The sequence below is a fragment of the Lissotriton helveticus genome, chromosome 7 (assembly GCF_964261635.1).
Source record: "Lissotriton helveticus chromosome 7, aLisHel1.1, whole genome shotgun sequence".
NCBI lineage: Eukaryota > Metazoa > Chordata > Amphibia > Caudata > Salamandridae > Lissotriton > Lissotriton helveticus.
In genome coordinates, this window is record NC_136068.1 from 299,008,163 (window position 1) to 299,035,801 (window position 27,639).

The 27,639-nt window shown below is 40.8% G+C and overlaps 1 pseudogene; it reads left to right on the forward strand.

Annotated features, from left to right (window-relative positions):
• Positions 1–486: 486 nt before the first annotated feature.
• Positions 487–27,639, forward strand: part of LOC144769053 (uncharacterized) — a 45,462-nt pseudogene continuing 18,309 nt past the window's right edge.

The window sequence follows — 27,639 nt, forward strand, 5'->3', positions numbered from 1 at the left end:
GGGGTCTCTTTCATTCTTGTGGATCTTTGGGAGAAAGTAGAGTATCGGAGTTCTAGGATATTTCTTCACCAAGAACTCGCTTTCTTTTAAACCCACAAATCCTTCCTCTCTTCCTTGCCTGATGGTTTCGGCAATTATGCCCTGGATTCCTTTTACGGGATCCTCCTGTAGTTTCCTATACCACACTGTATTGGAAACTTGTGATGTTGCCTCTGCTATGTATTTCTCTCTAGGCCACAGTACCATTGCGAAGTATGTGGACTTCTTTTTAAAACCATTTATTGGTACAGTGAAATCGTCGTAACGTCATTGTATACCCAGATACCACAAGAGGAAGCACTAGAAGTTATGGAGCTCTACCTAGAAACTAGAGAGCGACCACATAGAGTCCCAACTCCATTCATTTTAAAACTGGCAGAAGTGGCACTTAGAAAAAACTACTTCAAATTTAACGACCAGTTTTATATGCAAATTAAGGGGACCGCGATGGGTTGCCCTTATGCCCCTGAGATGGCCGTCCTTTTTATGGCGGAATACGAAAAAAGGTTTGTGGACAATATTAATCCGTTCAAACCACATATCAAACAGTGGTACCGCTACATCGATGACGTGTGGCTCCTGTGGCAGGGGAGTCACACGGAACTGATGGAGTTCCACACTTGGCTTAATACAAGGCACCAGGATATTAAATTCTCCATCGACTCGAGTAGTGCCAGAATGACGTTTCTAGACATTGAAATCACATGTCAAGAAGGGGCTTTGAAATCCTCCTTATTCAAGAAAAAAACTGACCGCAATACAATTTTACACCATCAGAGTGCCCACCCCAGAAACCTGAAGGCCAACTTGCCTTATGGCCAACTACTCAGAATAAGAAGAAACTGTACAGAAATAACGGACTTTGACCAACACGCTGGAAAATTCTGCGAAGAATTGAAATACAGAGGTTACCCAAAAAAACTTTTAAAGCACTCTTACAAGAGAGCAAGATACACACCACGAGAGAGTCTATTAGAGAAAAAAGAAAAAGGTACACTAGATAGACTCGTGTGTGTAACGACATTTGGCCCTGACACCAATAGGCTGAGACAGATGGTATTAAGAAATTGGCACCTGTTAGAAAACCTAGAGTGCCCGTTCCCTCGTCCGCTCTTCGCGTACAAAAGAAACAAAAGTATTGGCCAACAAGTGATTCAGGCAGACATAGCCCTACCCAAACCGAGAAGTGACTTACTGTCACAATGGGGAATGAAACCCACAGAAGGCCACCATAAATGTGGGAATTGCGTGTCATGTGCGAGTACAATTGAGGGAAAAGACTTCCAGCACAAAAACATAAAATGGAAACATACTGGATTCTCCAATTGCCGGACACGAAATGTGGTTTACAGCATTTTATGCCCCTGCCAAAAGCTATATATTGGCAAAACTACTCAGCAAATAAATGTGCGAATAACTCAGCACAGATCGAGAATTAAAAATAAAGTCGCATCTGCCCCAATGGTCGAGCACTTTATTGCTAACCAACATGGAGAAAATGATTTCAAATGGTCCATATTGTTCACAACCGATCAGCGTAAAAAAAGTACAGATATTGAAACACTACTGTTGAAAAAAGAAGCCTATCTAATTCTAAAATTTGATAGCGCCATGACTGGGCTGAACACTCTATCTGAAATATCAAGACTGTAGATATACTAATAATTCGGCATACTATACTAAAAGATGGCCGCCACTCTTGCCATAACAAACTAACGAGTATAAAAACACACTAAAAGATGGCCGCCATACCTAACGCTCGATTCAGTTGAACTCGGAGCCAGAACCAAACAGGTAAGAAGCCAAAAACGTAGTGTTAGAAATAAATAAGAAAGATACTCGAAAACGGAAGATTTTAATTGAACGCCCGTTCTTGTATATACAGGCAAGCTTGAAAGATGGCCTTGACGGGCGTGAGAAAGTAGTTCCAGTCTAAAAATTGAAAGACGATAAACGAGGTGTTCGCTCTTCTAGAAAGAAGGTATGTCCCCCCGCCCGCGAGCGCGGCAAGTTTAAACATACGATAACTTCACTGAAAATATTTTTCGTATTGTGAATTGCAGGTGGTTGCATAAAATCGCTATAAACCGCCGACAATCAAGAAAAACAAAAGACAAGTACCCAAAAGTGTCCACACTAATCAGAGGACACAGGAAGGTATGTTCTTTTTTTAAAAATAAGAGAGCTTAAAACATTTGGATGATCAACCTATTCGCTCTAAGAGTGAAGGCTTACCCTAAATACTTGTATTTTAGGAAGCACGAAGCTTGACCCGGCTTTTTAACTGAGAGAGCCCTCGGACAGGCAAAAACTGGAAGCCAGGTAAATTTCAGTAGTTTAAAGGGAAAAGCAAAATGAGGAAGCTATTAGGAAAACTAAATATTAAAACTAAGCTCTTTTCCATATATTTCACAGACAACTAAAAAGGAAAGAGCCCTGATGAGAACCCAATAACTGAAGTGACAGGGTTTGAAACGCGTCGGCATTTCGAAAAATAGACCTAGAGTGTCCAGTTGACCAAGAAATTAACCTGTGGTCTTCAGCGAATAATTCTTGTTACTGTTTTTCTGAAAATTTAAATAGATTTTGTTTTCATGTATTTTTGATTCACTGATATTGGTTCAAAAGTAATGGACTGTTCAGGTTAATGCTGCATGGCATTGTCACTAGTGTTATCAATTAACTCTTACCTTAACGAATGTCTGCTGAAAAAGACAATTGGATTCGATTTATTGATTGTATATAAATGTGATTGTAAATATGTATGTTGAATTGTGATGTTAATTGTATTGTAATTGTTTGTGATAGTATTTGTTCTCAGATATTAATGAATTTAAAAATTTGTGATAAAGTAAATTAAAAAAAAGGTATAAATAAACAATACTGCATAAACTATACTAAACCAGTTTGTGCTTCTTAAGCGTTGAGACAAAAAGAAATAATACAGGGGGTATTTCACTATTTCCTATTACTCTAAAGGTCCAACCCACTGTATGTCCCAGGACCTAACTCCATTTTCTTCAGAATTGTATAGTCAGCACCCTTCTGTGCCAAACTGATTTGTTTATCAGTAAGGTTAAAGATATAAAATAATGACGTTGTGTTGATTAAACGCCAAGGCACATAGCCTGAACGCAGATTTTGTAACGTCCAGCCAAGCTGGTCAATAGAACGCAATTGGGACTGACCGTGTTGTAACATCAGTAAGTCTTGCGATATTATATCGATTGCTGAAGACACAATGCTGTCCAGAGAATATATTCTGGAGGACAGAGTCATTAACCCATTGTCCACCACAGAAAGTGATTTTTCCAAATTAATACGGTCAATTTCCCGTATTTTCTCTGCTGTCTCAATTTGAGTTTCTTTCCAGGCTTCGTTATAAGCTGCATATATAGAGGCCGCTATGAAACGTTTTTGACGTTGTTTGCGTGGTCCCATAATGAAATCACGCAAGTCAGCACCTTCTGTAAGTAAAGTTAGGTGTTGCTTAATTTCTGCCAGTGTGGACGTTTGTAGCCATTGAAGGCAGAGCTTGCCCACGCTGTAAGTGGTTACTATCCCTGGATGTTGTCTTTGGGAATATCTAGGGTCTGGCCTGGTCAATGTGAACCCCTGTATTTTTTTCAGGAATCTGTCTTGACAGTTATTTGTATCTGTGGGCCAGATCAACCATTCTTTCCATTCAGGATGTGTTCTGTTCTGGTTTAGTATATGGTTTACGTCTCTCTCAACATCTATAGAGCTATTATCATTCACTGTTGGCTTTGGAATAGACGGTTTGTTTAAATCTTTGATTTTGGCTAAGCCAAGACAGGTAGTTTGTTGAATAGTGTCATTCAAAAATATAATTTGTTCTGGGATCATGCAGGCTCTAAACAATGATTCTATACCTTGTACTTGCCAATCTCTTGTACCCCAAACAGTTTTTGCTTCAATATTATTGTTCCAGAAATCAAAACCAAATGTATTCATTTGCTCAAAAAATGAATCTGAATATATCAATTTTGTGTTTGTAAGCATGGTCTTCATACCTGTCTTATTTGACAATTTGAAATAAAATGTTTCTGCATTACTTGTGTTAAACCCTGAAAAGTATGAATATTTATCATAAAATGTTTTCGAGCTACCTTTTGGAGGAGTAGCACAATGTTCCCATTGGTCATAATTTAAAACATTTCTAGGTTGTGCAGATTTGTGTAGATAATGGTTACCATAGTGGTTGTAGCAGAACATCTGATCATAATTAGACGAACCCTGCAAATAATCATGTTCTGTAAATTTAGCAGACATCACAAGATCAGACATCATATCATTAATACTTTCAAAGTCCCAATCATCAGCAAATGTACTTGGTTTTACAAAGTCACTCAATGAGATCTTGAATTGGTGTGGATACTTCAGGATTTCAACCGGACCATAGATTTCATAATCAGTTTTGTCCCATGCTACACCGCCTGGTATAGGATTGGCTGTGAAGTTCACTGAAGAAAGTTCTCTTTTCTCGATGTGTGAAGATGTGTGTGATTTAAGGACCAAGTTGATTTTCTGGCTTCCTGTGTCCATTTTAGCATATTTTCCTTCAATGAAATGTCCCAAGCATAGTACCATGATGAGCCAAAGTATGAGGATAAATGCACCTAAGGCCACCCAAAATTCAATCCATGGAGAAATCAGATAGGTTTCTTTCAGCTGTTGAGAAAGTTCCTTAGCTTTATCTTTAAAAATTTTTGTTGATGGCTGTTTCTTAGATTCACTCAGATCTTCAGATGAATCATTGAAGTTGATGAAGTAGCCGGATGCTGTTCTGTCAATTGTTCCAATGGCTTCTGGATTACTTTTTGTGCTAGAAGTTTCCTTTGTTTTATCAGCATACTCATATGTTACTTCATTGTAGGTTGGTGTGTCTCGACTAAATGTTTTTATTTGGGTTTTTAGAGGTTCAAGTTCCATTGCTTTGTTGCATACTCCTTGTTGATGTTCTGTGGGCATTTCGAATGTGATTAGCCTCTTAGTTTGAACCTCTGGATTTGTAGCAAACATCGGTGTTCTGCTACTTCTTCGGAGTCCACTTGGCCTACTGTTTGTTATCGGCCACATGATTGTGGTTTTACCAGGTCGATGGATACAACTCTGTTCTCCTTTTTACCAGCAAGGGGCGGTAGTACTACTGATCTTGTCCCGTTGATAGACAAGACAGGAACTGCTTTCCTGTAAGAAGGCCCAAATTCCTTCTTTACCGCGATCTTCTCTCTGACTAGATCCCCGACTTTTGGAATCCAGACAGGTCTTGCTGGGACAGGTGGTTTCTCTTCAGTGGTTGTTGGCTGTTGTTTCAACTTTATGTTGCTCAGGTCTTTTCTTGTTTCGTTTAAGTCCTGCAAAATAGCCAAACGATCTTTGATATCAAAGCTTTTGTCTTTAACCACTGAAGTCTGACTGTCAAGATCTTGGATCATCATTCTAGTCCCGAAAAATAGTTCGTACGGACTGAATCCCCTCAGAGAATCTCTTGGCAGGTTATTTAGACTACGTTGGACACTTATTAGATGTTTGACCCACCCAGCTCCCGAACCTAATACCTTTGCTGGTATAGATTGCTCTATGCCTTGGTTTTTTCTTTACACCATCCCGTATCCCTCAGGAAGGAAGTGAGAAGAGTCCCGCTATGCAATGCTCATTTGGCCATACCTCCCCAGAAGCTTGAGGGTTAAAGGGGAAAATATTGGTCCAAACGTAGCATTCTCCTAGCGTATATGCCATTATAGACTCGCAAATCTTTTTATAACAGTTCAGACGTCAGCCGAGCGCTGGGGTCTACATTATAAGTGAAACTTAGTCTTTTTGTGTTAATCTGATGCTTTTTTTTTTTTATATTCTGTTTGTTGGTTTTATTGATTATTGTCTAGCCCTTTTGGAGTGAAACGCCATGGTAATACACCGTTTCTCTCGCCGCTGCGATCTCTGTTGCAGTCTGGGCAGTTTTTTACAAAAATGTGGTGATGCAGGCTCATGCCTGGCCACCAGTACACTGATTGTAATTCTTCCAGAGAATCTTTAAGCTTGAGGTGACTAAGACCCTCACCCATGTGTGCGTCCGCTATTAACAAGCTTCTCCTATCCATGTTTGGAATTACTCCATCCCCCACTCCAGGGATTCGAGCAAAAGGAACGGAGTTTGCATCGATTATGTATGTATAGTTGAGTGGGTAATTGATCGGTAGCGCTGAGCAGTCGCCCTTTGATGACGTTTTCACCGCCAGCACTGTTTCACCGTCAATGTTTTTTACTGTACGCTTTTTTGTAGTTATGGAAGCCGGTTTAGTTGCTACTGCTGTGGCTGTCTTAGCCAATGAATTCCCTGCAACGTGAACGCCATCACGCTGGTTACTCACTGAATGTATCACGTGAGTTTTTGGTAGTTCTTTCTTTAAAAGAACTACTTGTTCCCAAAGCGCTGTCTGCTTTATTGTGGCACCTGTGTCATCTTTGTAACCATTCTGAATCCATGTCTGCAAATCGTTATTGTATGATTTGACGCAGTAATACGAATCGGACACTATAAGTGTCGGGAATTCGCGATCGGCATTATCTAGCGCCATTTTCAATGTTATTATTTCAGTCTGTTGTTCTGAATTAGTTTCTACTGAGTGTGTTTTTATTAATAGAGGTCTCAGTTTTCCTCCACGCCATACTTTTTTTGTAATTTCACATGTGGGGTTGTACGCTTGTTCTCCCCACCCAGGTGGTTTGTAGTGTAGTTCCTATTATCCCAATAGGCTCTGCGCATTGGAATAATACCTTCAATAGTAAAGGCCTAGACCAGACGTTAACTAGGTCTACTACTGTCGATATTAGACTTAAAGTTTTGGGTTTGCCAGCTAGCTCAGAGTTCACTAGAAACTTTCTCGAATGTTCAGGAAGGACTTAACTTCCCTGATTAGACAAGAAGGGATTTAGTTTCTGACAACCATAGAACATGACAACTTTGCTCTCCCCTAATCAAGAGTATATCTCGAGAGTCGTGTGAACAAAAGGCAAATTATTTTACTCAGTCAGTACGTGCATTCTTAGTCTCATCAGATTGTAGAGAAAAGGAAGAGACGGGCGTGTTCAATAAAAAGATGTTATTTATTGATCAGTCTCTTTTCTCATACAAGAGAAATGGATCGATATTATTACAATACTTATAGTTAAGTAAAGTGCATACATTAAAAGTAATAGTATAAAATAATACTGTAAAAACATTGATATGGTTTCTAAGCCATATGATGTTTTAAAATGATTAAAATATATTACATACACATATACATTTGACTAAACGTACTCAACTGGTGTTTCTAAATACGCCTACCCCGTGTACCTGACCTAAGCCTAATACGTGGGCGGGAATAGAAAGTTAGAGTTTAAGTTAAGTTTGTTTTTGCCAAGTGACTAACTAAAGAATTCTCTGTGAGGGGTTATTCAGTTCTGTACCTGGAAGTTAGGATGAATGAGGGATGGTATCTCTCTCTCTGGTCTCGATATTCCAGGCTGCCTGCGAGGGCTACCCAGAAGCGCCGGTGCTGGATTTCTCGGCAGGAGAAAGCAGCGCGTCTCTCAGCGCGTCAGGAAGGCGGGGCTGCGCCAGCGGGGTCTGCTCTGCTCTTCGCTTCGGCAAGTATGGCTGCTCCGTCTCGTCACCACCGCGTGTGTTTGCATAGGGCAATATCGGTAATATTTATACCTTTAAGGTGCCGAGATTGACGTAAGGATGGACATAGATACGTCAATAAGGATGTCATACGACTTGCTCGTTAGCACATTCTTTTGCTGAAGTTCTCGGTGAAATCAAAACAATGGCCGCAGGGTTTTGCCCAGGTTGTCATAGGTTTGATTTGTTTAGAGAACTCCGTATGCCTTATCAGGGGCTGGAGGAATCTCGCTTGTCTAATTAGATCGCAAGCGTTATGACCTAATCAGATAACACGTTCCTGTGCCGTAGTGTGACTGCGTCAGATAACGGTATCTGCATCATGGGGGTTTTCTGCCTCATGGGCTGACTGCTAGTTAACTTGTTGGTTTGTTTAACCAGAATAGGGTCAGGAATAGGGGGATCGATTCAGAACCTATAGGAATACATCACACCCACTCCACGCTAACTATGGCCATATTTACTAATCTATGCATAGTAAAACATAGTACAACATACTATAGAGTATTGTGTATACCTTACCACCCCAAAATACATAAATGCATTTTGAAATTTTCAAATATACGGAAAATTGCAGTCATATGTATTGTATGCACTCAAGCTGTAGAATAATGCTAAAGTAATCACGCATTTGTATACATTATTGCTTATTCGGTATATGAGAATTTACACATGAAATGGCTCTTAATACAGAAAAAAAGTTCGAGACCATTCCATCACATAATATAATAACAATGAACATACCAGCGGGCAGCTAATGTCTATAAGCTATCTAAAATTTAGAAATCTTAGTTCTTTAAGAATAGTTCTTACTTTAAGCAGAAGATAGTGTCCCGAAAAATATGCAAAAATATTTTGGGGTTTTTGAAAAAATTGCTGTCCGTGAACTGGAGGGAAAATTGTTCATGTGACTTTATTTTTAAAGTTGAAGGCCGAATTCAGGGAACGCTGTGTGCGAGCTTGCTCAAAAGTCTCTATTTCTGCTCTGGAGAGAACATCATATCATTTAGGCTTTCGAAAAAACTGTCAACAGCTTCCTGGGAAAGTTCCACTAACTCGGAAATAGGAGTAACCATGCATTCTTGCGCATGATTGTCTCCATTGACATTCTGATTCGCATTACTGACAGAAGGTCGTACCTGTTCGATGCTGCTTTCATCTTGAACTTCACTACCCATCAATCGTAGTGGTGAAGCCTCCACGAATGCCGTCATCAGGATTGGCAGCCTTTGAGGGCAGCACAAAGCATGAACCTTGACCGGGCTCAACAATGTTTCTGCATCCATTGGCGCATGCGATTGTAGCGTCAGACAGGCGTCTAACACGCATTGTTCTCCGCATAGCAGACACCTTAATACAGGTAAAACACATCTTTGCCACATTGGTCGAAATGATAGAAACCAAGTCATGTTCAGGTCTCTAAGCCGGGAGAGTCCCAGGATTTTTGATATCCGGTCCCGGTATCCAATGGCTAGGATTGTTTCTTCCCTTGTCGCAAGAGTTTTGTCTGTGACATGGGTTGCCATAACGAAAAATAAGGACTAAGAATAGGATTCCTGCGATTAGTCCCAAAATGAGGGGAAGTCCGCCAAAAATCGAATGGACGAAATCTGGAAAAATACCCAGTATGGCTTTGAATGGTGTTAATGCCATCGAAAATACTGTCTTAAATACCTTTGAGACCCCACTGGTATCAGAAATATTTAAGATTTCATTCAGGATTTCTGCGAAATGTATGGGGGAATTAGTTGATAACAATGAATGTATCTCTGCAGTCGTCCTTGCGACTTGGAGATCATACGTTTCTTTTGATGACGTGAGCCTAGTAGGCGTCTGAAGAAGCACTGTTTTCATTCTGCTTAAAGTATCTATTCGAATAGAAGTAATTTTCAAATTGGGCCATGCCCTTGCCTCCCTGTCTGGAAAGGAGCTGGGGAACAATGAGCGTCCACAGCACTTGACCTTCGCAGTCGTAGTTACAAGATAAGGAGTCCCGGGCATAAGACTACAACATCTGCGATCTACAATTAGAATGTAACTCCCATTATAGAGTCTTTGAAAGAATGGTTCTATTTCTGTTGCAGGTGCGCCTTGCTGGTGACATGAAAGGTTGTATGAATTCCCTTCACAGGCTCCATGCAAACTAATTCCGTTACACAGAAGTGTGCCGCTTAGCGACATCGCACAATTATTGCCACTAAGAAACACTTTCTGTCCTTTATTACTGACACATGCATGTGAATAGGGCAGGTTCCATGTTGTTTTGATGTACCCCTTTCCCAATTTCTCGTACATGCCAGCCTGTATATATTTTTGGCAGTATTGAAACCTGAAGGTTGAGATTGGAATATTTATTATCCCATGTATTATCCATTCACTGACAGGTCGTTCTGACATTGTCACTGGTAATCTTTCGAGTTTTTCAATGCTCAAGATTGTATAATCAGCACCCTTTTGTGCCATACTGATTTGTCTATCAGTAAGGTTAAAGATTTGGAATAGTGACGTTGTGTTGATTAAACGCCAAGGCACATAGCCTGAACGCAGATTTTGTAACGTCCAGCCAAGCTGTACAATAGAACGCAATTGAGACTGACCGTGTTGTAGCAACAGTAAGTCTTGCGATAATATGTCGATTGCTGAAGACACAATGCTGTCCAAAGAAAATATTCTGGAGGACAGAGTCATTAACCCATTGTCCACTACAGAAAGTGATTTTTCCAAATTAATACGGTCAATTTCCCGTATTCTTTCTGCTGTTTCAATTTGAGTAACCTTCCAGGCCTCATTGTATGCTGCATATACAGAGGCTGCTATGAAACGCTTTTGACGCTGTTTGCGTGGTCCCATTATGAAATCACGCAGGTCAGCACCATCAGTAAGTAAAGTTAGGTGTTGCTTAATTTCTGTCAGTGTGGAAGTTTGTAGCCATTGAAGGCATAATTTGCCCACACTGTAGGTGGTTATTATCCCTGGGTGATGTCTTTGAGGATATCTAGGGTCTGGCCTGGTCATTTTGAACCCCTGTGTTTTGTTCAGGAATCTGTCTTGACAGTTATTAGTATATGTGGGCCAGATCAACCACTGTTTCCAATCAGGATGTGTTCTGTTTTGGTTTAATACATAATTTACGTCTATCTCCTCATCTGTAGAGGTATTGCTGAACATTGTTGGCTTTGGAATAGACGGTTTATTTAAGTCTTTGATTTTGGCTAAGCCCAGACAGGTGGTTTGTTGAACAGTGTCATTTAAAAATATGATTTGTTCTGGGATCATGCAGGCTCTAAACAAATATTCTATTCCCTGTACTTGCCATTCTTTTGTACCCCAAACACTTTTCAATTCAACATTTTTGTCCCAATAATCAAAACCAAAAGTATTCATTTTTTCAAAGAATGAGTCTGAATATATCAATTTTGTGTTTGTTATCATGGTCTTAGTTCCTGTCTTATTTGACAATTTGAAATAAAATGCTTCAGCATTACTTGTGTTAAAACCTGAAAAGTATGAATATTTGTCATAGAAGGTTCTTGAGCTTCCTTTCGGAGGAGTTGCACAATGTTCCCATTGATTATAATTTAAAACATTTCTAGGTTGTGCAGATCTATGAATAAAATGGTTACCATAGTGGTTATAACAGTACATACTATCATAATTTGTAGAACCCTGCAAATAATCATGTTTGGTAAATTTAGCAGACATTACTAAGTCAGACATCATATTATTAATGCTTTCGAAGTCCCAATCATCAGCAAATGAGCTTGGTTTTGCAAAGTCACTCAATGAGATCTTAATTTGGTGTGGATATTTCAGGATTTCGACCGGACCATATATTTCGTAGTCAGTGTTGTCCCAGGCTACCCCACCCGGTATCGGATTGGCTGTGAAGTTGACTGAAGAAAGTTCTCTTTTCTCGACGTGTGAAGATGTGTGCGGTTTGAGGATCAAGTTGATTTTCTGACTTGCTGTGTCCATTTTAGCATATTTTCCCTCAATGAAGCGGCCCAAAGTTAGTACCATGATGAGCCAAAGTATGAGGATAAATGCACCAAAACCCACCCAAAATTCAATCCATGGAGAAATCAGATATGTTTCTTTCAGTTGTTTCAAAAGTTCTTTAGCTTTGTCTTTAAAGGTTTTTGATGATGGCTGTGTCTTTGATTCACTGAAGCCTTCAGAGGAATCATCGAAGTTTATGAAGTAGCCGGATGCAGTTCTGTCAATTGTTCCAATTGCTTCAGGATTACTGTTTCTTGCATTTTCACTTGGTACTTCATTATAGATTGGTGTGTCTCTGCTAAATGTTTTTATTTGGGTTTTCAGAGGTCTAAGTTCTATTGCATTGTTGCATAGTCCTTGTTGTTCTTCTGTAGGCGTTTCGAATGTGATCAGCCTCTTTGTTAGGACCTCTGTACTGGTAGCAAACCTTGGTGTTCTGCTACTTATTGGGAGTCCACTTGGCCTACTATTTGTTATCGGCCAAATGATTGTAGTTTTACCAGGTCGATGGATACAACTCGGTTCTCCTTTTTACCAGCAAGCGGTGGTAGTACAACTGATCTTGTCCCGTTGACAGACAAGACAGGAACTGCTTTTCTGTAAGAAGGCCCAAATTCCTTCTTTACCACGATCTTCTCCCTGACTAGATCCCCGACTTTTGGAATCCAGACAGGTCTTGCTGGGACAGGTGGTGGTTCTTCAGTGGTTGTTGGCTGTTGTTTCAACTTTATGTTGCTCAGGTCTTTTCTTGTTTTGTTTAAGTCCTGCAAAATAGCCAAACGGTCTTTGATATCAAAGCTTTTTTCTTTCACCACTGAAGTCTGACTGTCAAGGTCAGAGATCAACATCCTAGTTCCAAATAATAATTCGTACGGACTGAATCCCTTCAGAGAATTTCTTGGCAAGTTATTAAGACTACGTTGGACACTTATTAGATGTTTGACCCACCCAGCTCCCGAACCTAATATCCTTTCCGTTATAGATTGCTTTATGCCTTGGTTTTTTCTTTACACCATCCCGTACCCTCAGGAAGGAAGTGAGAAGATTCCCGCTGGGCTATACTCATTTGGTCATGTTTCCCCTCAGGCTGGAGGGCTAGAGTGAAAACAATGGTCAAACGTAGCATGCTCTTAGCGTATATGCCATTTAGACTCGCAAATCTTTGTATAACAGTCCAGACGTCAGCCGAGTGCTGGTGATCTACATTATAAGTGGAAACTAGCCTGTATATGTTAATCGCAAGCCTTGTTTTTTAATGGGGATATTATCTGGAGTGAGACTCCACGGTATTACACCGTTTCTCTCACCACTGCGATCCCTGTTGCAGTTCGGGCAGTTTTTTACAAACACGGTGTGATGTAGGCTCATGCCTGGCCACCAGTACCTTGATTGTAATTCTTCCAGAGAATCTTTTATTTTGAGGTGTCCAAGACCCTCGCCCATATGTGCGTCTGCGATTAACAAGTTTCTCCTGTCCATGTTTGGAATCACTCTATCCCCCACTCCAGGGATTCGAGCAAAAGGGACGGAGTTTGCATCGATTATGTATGTGTAATTGAGTGGATCGTTGATCGGTAACGCTGAGCAGTCGCCTTTTAATGACGTTTTCACCGCCAGCACTGTTTCACCGTCAATGTATTTTAATGTACGCTTTTTTCGAACTACGGGAGCCGATTTAGTGGCTGCCGCTGTGGCTGTTTCAGCCAATGAATTCCCTGCAACGTGAACGCCATCACGCTGATGACTCAGTGAGTGTGTCACGTGAGTCTTTGGTAGTTCTTTTTGTAAAAGAACTATTTGTTCCCAAAGCAGTTTCTGCTTTATTGTTGCATCTGTGTCATCTTTGTAATCGTTTTGAATCCATGTCTGCAAATCCTTGTTATATGATTTGACGCAGTAATATGAATCTGACACTATAAGTGTCGGGAATTCGCGATCCGCATTATCTAGCGCCATTTTCAATGCTATTATTTCAGTCTGTTGTTCTGAATAAGTTTCAACTGAGTGTGTTTTTGTTAATAGAGGTCTTAGTTTACCTCCGCGCCACACTTCTTTTGTAATCCCACATGTGGGGTTGTATGCTTGTTCTCCCCAAACGGGGGGTTGAGCATGTCCGTCTGTGTAAATTACACAGGCGTAATGTCGTAAAGGCAGAATGTCGATTGGCAGAGGGAATGTTCTTTCATATTCTAGATTTTTTAATTCTTCTAGCTCTGGATCAAAGTAGTAGTATACTTTGTCAGTTGTGATTGAATTCACCCATTGTATCCATTCCGGATTCAATGTTGTTGTTGGTAAATTACATTTAATGCCTCAAAAGCTGGTTCCGCTGTTCTGACTGTGATGTGTCTACCGTCTGCTTGATCTTTTTCTCTAGCTATTGCGGTTTGAACTGCATGAACAATTTTTTCCTCAATGCTGAATTTCTTTTCAGCTTCTGTGTACAAGTGTGATTTGAATGCAATTGGTACCTTTTCTCCCTCATTAGAGGTCAGGTATGTGAATCCGCATCTTCCTGGGATGACTCGAATCACAAGATTGCGTGTGTTATCACGTGTTTCTAATTTTGTTTTAATTAGCATGTCTGTTTGTAGGGATCTCAAAATTTCTGTGTGTATTTGAGTCCAATTAGTTCTTTTGAAATCTGGTTTTATCAGATCATAAAGGGGTTTGACCCTTTCTGCGTAATTTGCAATGTATGTTCTTCCGAAATTTAGGAAGCCTAGAATTGACTGTAGGTTTTTTAGTGTTCTAGGTGCTTGGATTACGTCACATTTCTCTAGGAAATTGTCAGCCAGGCTTTTGCCTTCACTTGATAATTCATATCCTAGGAACAGGACTGTCAGATGGGCAATTCTGGATTTTTTAAAGTTGAATTTGTAACCCTCTGCTGCGAACCCAAGTATTATGGTGTTCACTCTCTTCAAGTGAGTCTCCAAGTCATCATCTGTTAAGTAAATGTCGTCGACATAAGATAATGCTTCATCATCATATATTTGTAGTAATTCTGTTACTCTCGCTGAGAATACTCCCGGGCTGTTCTTGTACCCCTGGGCTAACCGACAGAATTGTTTTTGAGGGCCATTTATTGAGAATGCAGACAAATATCTGCTCTCTGGTGCTATGTTTTGACAAAAGAATCCATTAGAGATGTCTAATGTTGTTTTGTATTTTTTGCGCACTATGTTATTCATTAGTGCAGCACTATGCGAGTTTTGCACTGGAAAAGTTTTGCAACATGTGTTAAGGTGTCGGTAATCCAAAACTAGACGATATGAATTGTCTGGTTTGGAGACCGGAAACAAAGGATTGTTCATTTGTGAGGTGCAAGTTTCAATCACCCCCTGGTATTCTAGCTGATCTAGTATTTCTTTTACCTGTTTTTTACCTGTTTTTTAGCTTCCTGCTTAATTGGGTACTGCCTTTGTGCAGTAGGTTGTGATTTTAACTGGATTTTGTGAGGAGGTGAGTCCTCATCCCATCCTACGTGGTTTTTATATAAAGCAGGAGCTAGAGCTACTGCCCACTTTCTAGCAAGTGTGTATTTTTTATGAATTGGGATATGACTTGAGAAGGCAGGCATAATTACTTCTTCGCCATGAGGGCAATCCCTGACAAACTCTAGAACCCAAGTATTATGGTGTTCACTCTCTTCAAGTGAGTATCCAAGTCATCATCTGTTAAGTATATGTCATCGACATAAGATAATGCTTCATCATCATATAGTTGTAGTAATTCTGTTACTCTCGCTGAGAATACCCCCGGGCTGTTCTTGTACCCCTGGGCTAACCGACAGAATTGTTTTTGAGTGCCATTTATTGAGAATGCAGACAAATATCTGCTCACTTCTGCTGCGCTGTCTAGCATTGTCTGAGCCCATTCTCCGTTTTTCAGTTGTGTCCTCAGAATTCTCGGCATTGTTAACTATTTTAATGCTGGCTACCTTCTTCTTTGGAAATTGTAATTTCTTTTTTAGCTGAGCAGGTTCCTTGTCTTTGGACTTGGCGTGCTCTTCTCTTTGTTCTGATCGTCCTCTTCTTTCCGATTTCTGCGAGGAAGTCTGAAAAGATTGAGAGGGACGGGTATCAATGTCTTGATATCTATCAGGCTTTTTTTATATTATCCCTATTTCTAAGGTTATATCTTTTCCCAGAGGGGTCACTTTGGGGTGACCTTTGTCTTTGGTTCGGAGATTTTTCTCTTCGCCTAGGAGACCTTCCTCGGGACTGGAATTTCTTTTCTTTAGGATTGGATTGTTTGTTTCCATCCCAGTTCTTTTTTGGTGATGTTGAATTATTATTAAAAAATAATTTTTCTGGACTTTCAATCAGTTGTGGTTTTACTGGTATTCCACCTAAACTATCTCTACCTAGTTCCTCATAGGATTTTTCTATGATTCTGGCAATTTCAGCTGGTTGGTCTGCTATATCTGTCTCTTTTAACCTCTGGCGGATCGCCACGTTTGCTGCTTCTCCCTTTATGTTGGCTAATAATATAGCCGAGACCTGCTTGAAGTCTTTTAGTAATTTCATACCAAGAGTTAAAGCGGGTTCTGGACCGTATTCGTCTTGAATTTGTTTTAGCACATCTGGTATTACCGAAATGGATGGAACACTGTGCGTTTTTGTGTAGATGGAAGCAAAGACTGTACCCCAAGTGTCACAGTCCTCAATGTGTGGTGCGATTCCCATTGGAAGACAGATAGTCAGAATCCTGTGTTTTTCTAACGGGGTGGTGTCAGGAAACACCGCCTCTATTTGGGTGATTTTTTGTGCCAACCAGAATGGTATTTGTTCCCTTTTAGCTGGTACTTTACCTAGGCAGGACTGGATGTTCTGTGGTGTAATTTTATTTGTGTTCCCCTGGTGAGGGGTCAGCTGTGGGAGTTTAATCGCTGGCTGAATTGTTGAAGTCCGCATCACATACTGGACTAATTGTCTATGAATTTTTATTAATTGCTTTAGCTGTTTTAACAGGTCTGCTGCAGACATCCCGTTGATGTCTGGATGTGGTGTGTATCCGGCTAGGACCGGCCACGTTGCTCCTGGTCTACCTAAAGGACTGAGCCTGGTGATGTGATTATTATGTTTTAGGGCGCCATCAAATAAGAGCAGGTGCTCTTGAAATTTGAGTGGTACTTCCACCTCCTCGAAAGGAGTGTAAATATCAGGAGGTTCCTCTATTTTGTAATAGTGGAAGTACTTTGTTACAGGATTTGCTGCTGGAAAATGTATCCATGAATAGTATACCTCTGTCTGCCGATATTCGTGTGCCTCGATTACGAATATGACTGTGCCACCTCTAGGTGTCAGTCCATTTACTATAAGTTTTATGGCTATAGATTTCCTTTTGATGACCGGGATCAGTATTATATCCTGGTCTGCTTCCTGCATGGTAGCATCAGCTGCTGCGAGTTCAGTTGCTAATCTAACTGCCTCTCTTTCATCATCACTCTCTGCCATTTTACCATCAGGAAGGTTATTTTATTTGTTTGCAGATCAGGTTTCTTATGGAAACAAAGATTAGATGCACAATATTTTGGAACCGTGTATCCTTCAACGTTGACTAAACCAAGAACCATACATAGGAGTTCCCCCCTGCGAGGTCTGGCGGATATAACCTTTCACCCACTCCAGACGTCTTTGGAGTATTATGGGGAAAAAGGGGTCTGAGTGAGAAAGCACGACTGAGTTACTCTAAATGTCTTACGTTAGTTTTATTGCCCTTTCCAAACACGTTGGGCGCCATGTAGTGTAGTTCCTATTATCCCAATAGGCTCTGCGCATTGGAATAATACCTTCAATAGTAAAGGCCTAGACCAGACGTTAACTAGGTCTACTACTGTCGATATTAGACTTAAAGTTTTGGGTTTGCCAGCTAGCTCAGAGTTCACTAGAAACTTTCTCGAATGTTCAGGAAGGACTTAACTTCCCTGATTAGACAAGAAGGGATTTAGTTTCTGACAACCATAGAACATGACAACTTTGCTCTCCCCTAATCAAGAGTATATCTCGAGAGTCGTGTGAACAAAAGGCAAATTATTTTACTCAGTCAGTACGTGCATTCTTAGTCTCATCAGATTGTAGATAAAAGGAAGAGACGGGCGTGTTCAATAAAAAGGTGTTATTTATTGATCAGTCTCTTTTCTCATACAAGAGAAATGGATCGATATTATTACAATACTTATAGTTAAGTAAAGTGCATACATTAAAAGTAATAGTATAAAATAATACTGTAAAAACATTGATATGGTTTCTAAGCCATATGATGTTTTAAAATGATTAAAATATATTACATACACATATACATTTGACTAAACGTACTCAACTGGTGTTTCTAAATACGCCTACCCCGTGTACCTGACCTAAGCCTAATACGTGGGCGGGAATAGAAAGTTAGAGTTTAAGTTAAGTTTGCTTTTGCCAAGTGACTAACTAAAGAATTCTCTGTGAGGGGTTATTCAGTTCTGTACCTGGAAGTTAGGATGAATGAGGGATGGTATCTCTCTCTCTGGTCTCGATATTCCAGGCTGCCTGCGAGGGCTACCCAGAAGCGCCGGTGCTGGATTTCTCGGCAGGAGAAAGCAGCGCGTCTCTCAGCGCGTCAGGAAGGCGGGGCTGCGCCAGCAGGGTCTGCTCTGCTCTTCGCTTCGGCAAGTATGGCTGCTCCGTCTCGTCACCACCGCGTGTGTTTGCATAGGGCAATATCGGTAATATTTATACCTTTAAGGTGCCGAGATTGATGTAAGGATGGACATAGATACGTCAACAAGGATGTCATACGACTTGCTCGTTAGCACATTCTTTTGCTGAAGTTCTCGGTGAAATCAAAACAACGGCCGCAGGGTTTTGCCCAGGTTGTCATAGGTTTGATTTGTTTAGAGAACTCCGTATGCCTTATCAGGGGCTGGAGGAATCTCGCTTGTCTAGTTAGATCGCAAGCGTTATGACCTAATCAGATAACACGTTCCTGTGCCGTAGTGTGACTGCGTCAGATAACGGTATCTGCATCATGGGGGTTTTCTGCCGCATGGGCTGACTGCTAGTTAACTTGACATGGATGGTACACCATGTGTTTTTGTGTAAATGGAAGCAAAGACTGTTCCCCAAGTGTCACAATCCTCCACGTGTGGTGCGATTCCCATTGGAAGACAGATAGTCAGAATCCTGTGTTTCTCAACAGAGGTGGTATCTGGGAACACAGCCTCTATTTGAGTGATTTTTTGTGCTAACCAGAATGGAATCTGTTCCCGTTTTGCGGGTACTTTACCTAGACAGGACTGTATGTTCTGTGGTGTAATTTTATTTGTGTTCCCCTGAGTAGGGGTCAGCTGTGGAATTTTAATTGCTGGTTGGACTGTTGAAGTCCGCATTACATATTGGACTAATTGTCTATGTATTTTAATTAGTTGTTTTAGCTGTGCTAAAAGATCTGGTGCAGGCATTTCTTCAATGTCTGGATGTGGTGTGTATCCGGCTAGGACCGGCCACGTTGCTCCTGGTCTACCTAGTGGACCGAGCCTGGTGATGTGATTATTATGTTTTAGGGCGCCATTAAACAAGAGCAGGTGCTCTTGGTATTTGAGTGGTATTTCCACCTCCTCGAAAGGAGTGTACTCATTCGGAGGTTCCTCTATTTTGTAATAGTGGAAGTCCTTTGTTACAGCGTTTGCTGATGGAAAGTTTATCCATGAATAGAATACCTCTGTCTGCCGATATTCATGTACCTCAATTACGAATATGACTGTACCACCTCTCGGTGTCAGCCCATTTTCTATAAGTTTTAAAGTTATAGTTTTCTTATGTTGACCGGGATTAGTATTGCGTCCGGGTCTTGCAGTAGGAGACTATTGTCAGCTGCTAGGAGTTCAGCTGCTACTCTAGCTGTCTCCCTTCCTTCTTCACTGTCTGACATTTTACTGACAGGAAGGTTATTTTGTTTATTTGCAGATCAGGTTTCTATGGAAACAAAGATTAGATGCACAATATTTTGGAACAGTGTTATCCTTCAACGTTGAATAAACCAAGAACCATACATAGGAGTCTCCTCCTACGAAGTTTGGCGGATATAACCTTTCACCCACTCCAGACGTCTTTGGAGTATTATGGGGAAAAGGGTCTGAGTGAAAAAGCACGACTGAGTTACTCTAATGTCTTACGTTAGATTTTATCGCCTATCCAAACCGTTGGGCGCCATGTAGTGTAGTTCCTATTATCCCAATAGGCTCTGCGCATTGGAATAATATCTTCAATAGTATAGACCTAGGGCAGAGGTTAACTAGGTCTTCTACCGACGATATTAGACTTAAAGTTTTGTGTTTGCCAGCTAGCTCAGAGTTCACTAGAAACTTTCTCGAATAGGCAAGGAGGATTTTAACCTCCCTGGATAGACAAGAAGGGATTTAGTTTCTGACAACCATAGAACTTGACAACTTTGCTCTCCCCTAATCAAGAGTGTATCTCTAGAGTCGTGTGAAAACAAAAGACAACTTATTTTACTCAGTCAGTTCAGTGCATTCTTAGTTTCACCAGATTGTAGAGAAAAGGAAGAGACGGGCGTGTTCAATAAAAGATGGTATTTATTGATCAGTCTCTTTTCTCGTACAAGAGAAATGAATCGCTACTGTAGTGTAGTTCCTATCATCCCAATAGGCTCTGCGCATTGGAATAATACCTACAGCAGTAAAGGCCTAGACCAGACGTTAACTAGGTCTACTACTGTCGATACTAGACTTAAAGTTTTGGGTTTGCCAGCTTAGCTCAGAGTTCACTAGAAACTTTCTCGAATGTTCAAGGAGGACTTAACTTTCCTGATTAGACAAGAAGGGATTTAGTTTCTGACAACCATAGAACATGACAACTTTGCTCTCCCCTAATCAAGAGTAAATCTCGAGAGTCGTGTGAACAAAAGGCAATTTATTTTACTCAGTCAGTACGTGCATTCTTAGTCTCATCAGATTGTAGAGAAAAGGAAGAGACGGGCGTGTTCAATAAAAAGGTGTTATTTATTGATCAGTCTCTTTTCTCATACAAGAGAAATGGATCGATATTATTGCAATACTTATAGTTAAGTAAAGTGCATACATTAAAAGCAGAAGTATAAAATAATACTGTAAAAACATTGATATGGTTTCTAAGCCATAAGATGTTTTAAAATGAATGAATATATTACATACACATATACATTTGACTAAACTCACTCAACTGGTGTTTCTAAATACGCCTACCCCGTGTACCTGACCTAAGTCTAATACGTGGGCGGGAATAGAAAGTTACAGTTTAAGTTAAGTTTGTTTTTGCCAAGTGAATAACTAAAGAATTCTCTGCGAGGGGTTATTCAGTTCTGTACCTGGAAGGTAGGATGAATGAGGAATGGTATCTCTCTCTCTGGTCTTGATATTCCAGGCTGCCTGCGAGGGCTACCCAGAAACGCCGGGGCTGGATTTCTCGGCAGGAGAAAGCAGCGCGTCTCTCAGCGCGTCAGGAAGGCGGGGCTGCGCCAGCGGGGTCTGCTTCTGCTCTGGGCTTCGGCAAGTATGGCTGCTCCGTCTCGTCACCACGCGTGTGTTTGCATAGGGCAATATCGGTAATATTTATACCTTTAAGGTGTCGAGATTGACGTAAGGATGGACATAGATACGTCAATAAAGATGTCATACGACCAGGTCGTTAGCACATTCTTTTGCTGAAGTTCTCGGTGAAATCAAAACAATGGCCGCAGGGTTTTTCCAGGTTGTCATAGGTTTGATTTGTTTTGAGAACTCCGTATGCCTTATCAGGGGCTGGAGGAATATCGCTTGTCTAATTAGATCGCAAGCGTTATGACCTAATCAGATAACACGTTCCTGTGCCGTAGTGTGACTGCGTCAGATAACGGTATCTGCATCATGGGGATTTTCTGCCTCATGGGCTGACTGCTAGTTAACTTGTTGGTTTGTTAACCAGAATAGGGTCAGGAATAGGGGGATCGATTCAGAACCTATAGGAATACATGACACCCACTCCACGCTAACTATGGACATATTTACTAATCTAGGCATAGTATAACATAGTACAACATACTATAGAGTAGTGTGTATACCTTACCACCCCAAAATACATAAATGCATTTCGAAATTTTCAAATATACGGAAAAATTGCAGTCATATGTATTGTATGCACTTAAGCTGTAGAATAATGCCAAAGTAATCGCATTAGTATACATTATTGCTTATTTGGTATATGAGAATTACACATGAAATGGCTCTTAAATACAGAAAAAAAGTTCGAGACCATTCCATCACAGAATAAAATATTTATGAACATACCAGCGGGCATCTAATGTCTATAAGCTATCTAAAATTTAGAAACCTTAGTTCTCTAAGAATAGTTCTTACTTTAAGCAGAAGATAGTGTCCCGAAAAATATGAAAAAATATTTTGGGGCTGTTGAAAAACTTGCTGTCCGTGAACTGGAGGTAAAATTGTTCATGTGACTTTATTTTTTAAGTTGAAGGCCGAATTCAGGGAACGCCGTGTGCGAGCTTGCTCAAAAGTCTCTATTTCTGTTCTGGAGAGAACATCATATCATTTAGGCTTTCGAAAAAACTGTCAACAGCTTCCTGGGAAAGTTCCACTAACTCGGAAATAGGTGTAATCATGCATTCTTGCGCATGATTGTCTCCATTGACATTCTGATTCGCATTGCTGACAGAAGGTCGTACCTGTTCGATGCTGCTTTCATCTTGAACTTCACTACCCATCAATCGTAGTGGTGAAGCTTCCACGAATGCCGTCATCAGGATTGGTAGCCTTTGAGGGCAGCACAAAGCATGAACCTTGATCGGGCTCAACAATGTTTCTGCATCCATTGGCGCATCCGATTGTAGCGTCAGACAGGTGTCTAACACGCATTCTTCTCCGCATAGCAGACACCTCAATACAGGTAAAACGCATCTTTGCCACATTGGTCGAAATGATAGAAACCAAGTCATGTTCAGGTCTCTAAGCCGGGAGAGTCCCAGGATTTTTGATATCCGGTCCCGGTATCCAATGGCTAGGATTGTTTCTTCCCTTGTCGCAAGAGTTTTGTCTGTGACATGGGTTGCCATAACGAAAAATAAGGACTAAGAATAGGATTCCTGCAATTAGTCCCAAGATCAGGGGAAGTCCGCCAAAAATCGAATGGACGAAATCTGGAAAAATACCCAGTATGGCTTTGAATGGTGTTAATGCCATCGAAAATACTGTCTTAAATACCTTTGAGACCCCATTGGTATCAGAAATATTTAAGATTTCATTCAGGATTTCCGCGAAATGTATGGGGGAATTAGTTGATAATAATGTATGTATCTCTGCAGTCGTCCTTGCGACTTGTAGATCATACGTTTCTTTTGATGACGAGAGCCTTGTAGGCGTCTGAAGAAGCACTGTTTTCATTCTGCTTAAAGTATCTATTCGAATAGAAGTAATTTTCAAATCGGGCCATGCCCTTGCCTCCCTGTCTGGGAAGGAGCTGGGGAACAAAGAGCGTCCATAGCACTTGACCTTCGCAGTCGTAGTTACTAGATAAGGAGTCCCGGGCATAAGACTACAACATCTGCGGTCTACAATTAGAATGTAACTCCCATTATAGAGTCTTTGAAAGAATGGTTCTATCTCTGTTGCAGGTGCGCCTTGCTGGTGACATGAAAGGTTGTATGAATTCCCTTCACAGGCTCCATGCAAACTAATTCCGTTACACAGAAGTGTGCCACTTAGTGACATCGCACAATTGTTGCCACTAAGAAACACTTTCTGTCCTTTATTACTGACACATGCATGTGAATAGGGCAGGTTCCAAGTTGTTTTAATGTACCCCTTTCCCAATTTCTCGTACATGCCAGCCTGTATATATTTTTGGCAGTATTGAAACCTGAAGGTTGAGATTGGAATATTTATTATCCCATGTATTATCCATTCACTGACAGGTCGTTCTGACATTGTCACTGGTAATCTTTCTAGTTTTTCAATGCTCAAGATTGTATAATCAGCACCCTTTTGTGCCATACTGATTTGTCTATCAGTAAGGTTAAAGATTTGGAATAGTGACGTTGTGTTGATTAAACGCCAAGGCACATAGCCTGAACGCAGATTTTGTAACGTCCAGCCAAGCTGTACAATAGAACGCAATTGTGACTGACCGTGTTGTAATAACAGTAAGTCCTGCGATAATATGTCGATTGCTGAAGACACAATGCTGTCCAAAGAAAAGATTCTGGAGGACAGAGTCATTAACCCATTGTCCACTACAGAAAGTAATTTTTCCAAATTAATACGGTCAATTTCCCGTATTCTCTCTGCTGTTTCAATTTGAGTAACCTTCCAGGCCTCATTGTATGCTGCATATACAGAGGCTGCTATGAAACGCTTTTGACGCTGTTTGCGTGGTCCCATAACGAAATCACGCAAGTCAGCACCATCAGTAAGTAAAGATAGGTGTTGCTTAATTTCTGCCAGTGTGGAAGTTTGTAGCCATTGAAGGCATAATTTGCCCACACTGTAGGTTGTTATTATCCCTGGGTGATGTCTTTGAGGATATCTAGGGTCTGGCCTGGTCATTTTGAACCCCTGTGTTTTGTTCAGGAATCTGTCTTGACAGTTATTAGTATCTGTGGGCCAGATCAACCATTGTTTCCAATCAGGATGTGTTCTGTTTTGGTTTAATATATGGTTTACGTCTATCTCTTCATCTGTAGAAGTGTTGCTAAACATTGTTGGTTTTGGAATAGACGGCTTATTTAAATCTTTGATTTTGGCTAGGCCAAGACAGGTGGTTTGTTGAACAGTGTCATTTAAAAATATCATTTGTTCTGGGATCATGCAGGCTCTAAACAAAGCTTCTATACCCTGTACTTGCCAATCTTTTGTACCCCAAACACTTTTCAATTCAACATTTTTGTCCCAATAATCAAATCCAAAAGTATTCATTTGTTCAAAAAAGGAATCTGAATATATCAATTTTGTGTTTGTTATCATGGTCTTGGTCCCTGTTTTGTTTGACAATTTGAAATAAAATGTTTCAGCATTACTTGTGTTAAACCCTGAAAAGTATGAATATTTGTCATAAACGGTTCTTGAGTTTCCTTTTGGAGGTGTTGCACAATGTTCCCATTGATTATAATTTAAAACATTTCTAGGTTGTGCAGATCTATGTAGAAAATGGTTACCATAGTGGTTATAACAGTACATACTATCATAATTTGTAGAACCCTGCAAATAATCATGTTTGGTAAATTTAGCAGACATTACTAAGTCAGACATCATATTATTAATGCTTTCGAAGTCCCAATCATCAGCAAATGAGCTTGGTTTTACAAAGTCCTTCAAGGAGATCTTAATTTGGTGTGGATATTTCAGGATTTCGACCGGACCATAAATTTCATAGTCAGTGTTGTCCCATGCTACCCCACCCGGTATAGGATTGGCTGTGAAGTTGGCTGAAGAAAGTTCTCTTTTCTCGACGTGTGAAGAAGTGTGTGGTTTGAGGATCAAGTTGATTTTCTGACTTGCTGTGTCCATTTTAGCATATTTTCCCTCAATGAAGCGTCCCAAAGTTAGTACCATGATGAGCCAAAGTATGAGGATAAATGCACCAAAACCCACCCAAAATTCAATCCATGGAGAAATCAGATATGTTTCTTTCAGTTGTTTCAAAAGTTCCTTAGCTTTATCTTTAAAGGTTTTTGATGATGGCTGTGTCTTTGATTCACTGAAGCCTTCAGAGGAATCATCGAAGTTTATGAAGTAGCCGGATGCAGTTCTGTCAATAGTTCCAATTGGTTCAGGCTTACTGTTTCTTGCATGTTCACTTGGTACTTCATTGTAGATTGGTGTGTCTCTGCTAAATGTTTTTATTTGGGTTTTCAGAGGTCTGAGTTCTATTGCATTGTTGCATAGTCCTTGTTGTTCTTCTGTAGGCGTTTCGAATGTGATGAGCCTCTTCGTTAGGACCTCTGTACTGGTAGCAAACCTTGGTGTTCTGCTACTTATTGGGAGTCCACTTGGCCTACTGTTTGTTATCGGCCACATGTTGTGGTTTTACCAGGTCGATGGATACAACTCGGTTCTCCTTTTTACCAGCAAGTGGCGGTAGTACAACTTATCTTGTCCCGTTGACAGACAAGACAGGAACTGCTTTTCTGTAAGAAGGCCCAAATTCCTTCTTTACCGCGATCTTTTCTCTGACTAGATCCCCGACTTTTGGAATCCAGACAGGTCTTGCTGGGACAGGTGGTGGTTCTTCAGTGGTTGTTGGCTGTTGTTTCAACTTTATGTTGCTCAGGTCTTTTCTTGTTTTGTTTAAGTCCTGCAAAATAGCCAAACGGTCTTTGATATCAAAGCTTTTTTCTTTCACCACTGAAGTCTGACTATCAATGTCAGAGATCATCATCCTAGTTCCAAATAATAATTCGTACGCACTGAATCCCTTCAGAGAATTTCTTGGCAAGTTATTGAGACTACGTTGGACACTTATTAGATGTTTGACCCACCCAGCTCCCGAACCTAATACCTTTGCCGTTATAGATTGCTTTATGTCACGGTTTTTTCTTTCAACAATTCCGTTCCCCTCAGGGTGAAATGGACAAGAGTACCGCAATTGCACGCCCATGCTGACCATGGCCTCCTTATAAGCCCGAGAGCTAAAAGCAGGACCGTGGTCTGAATGCAGCATGCCAATTGCGTATGTGCCGATAAAGACTCGCAAATCTTTTATAACAGTTCTGGCGTCAGCCGTTCGCTGGGGCCACATCCATATGAATCTCGTGCATGAATCCACTGCGACCAAGATATATTTATAGTTACCATCCCTTTGTAAGGGACCACAATGGTCTAGATAAACACAGGCTAATGGTTTATCCGAGATTAGAAGGGGCGTCTGAGCTGGACGTCTCACCGTTGATACTTTCATTTTTTGACATATTTCACATTCTAGAACATAGTTCCTTGTTTGTCTTCTCATTTGTGGCCACCAGTATCTCTGTTTTAATAATGATACTGTGGCTGAGACGCCAGCATGGATAGAAGCAAGCCCTTCGTGTGCCGCTATTATTAATCCTAACCTATGTTCCATGTTTGGAATTGCCCTATCCCCCACTCCAGGGATTCGAGCAAAAGGAACATTGTTTGCATCAGTTATGTATGAGTATTTTACTGGAAAGCCTTTCGGGAGTGTTTCTATCGAATCCTTTTCTGAAGCGCTGACAGCTTGTAATATTTCGCTGTCTATTTTTGTTTTTGACCGGGTGATGGCAGCTACGGAAGCCGTTTGCACAGCTGCCTTCGCGGCCTCATCAGCCAATGAATTCCCTGCAACGTGAACGCCATCACGTTGATGACTCAGTGTATGTATCACGTGAGTCTTTGGTAGTTCTTTCTGTAAAAGAACTACTTGTTCCCAGAGCATTTTATGCTTGATTGTGCCACCTTTCGCATCCTTGAAACCATTTTGAAGCCAGATCTGCAAGTATTCATTATAAGACTGAACGCAATAATACGAATCGCACACTATGAGTGTGGGGAATTCTCGATCGGTATTTTCAAGCGCCATCTTGAATGCCAGTAGTTCAGCTCGCTGAGCTGTACAATCTCCTAGAGATTGTGTTTTAGTGAGGGTTGGTTTAAATTTCCCTTCATGCCAGCGACCTTTAACAATCGCGCATGCAGCACTGTAGGCTTGTTTACCCCCCACTGCGGGTTGTGCTGATCCGTCTGTATATATTATACAGCCGTAATGTTCTAGAGGGGACACGAATGAATATCTTCAAGTGGAAACTGCGGACACCAGAGTTAGCAAACCTCACAAAATATACGAAATAACATTGCGTATAGAGGGGGATAAGACTAGAAAAATAAGGGGACTATTTTGGGATAATCTCTCCAAGGGCTATGA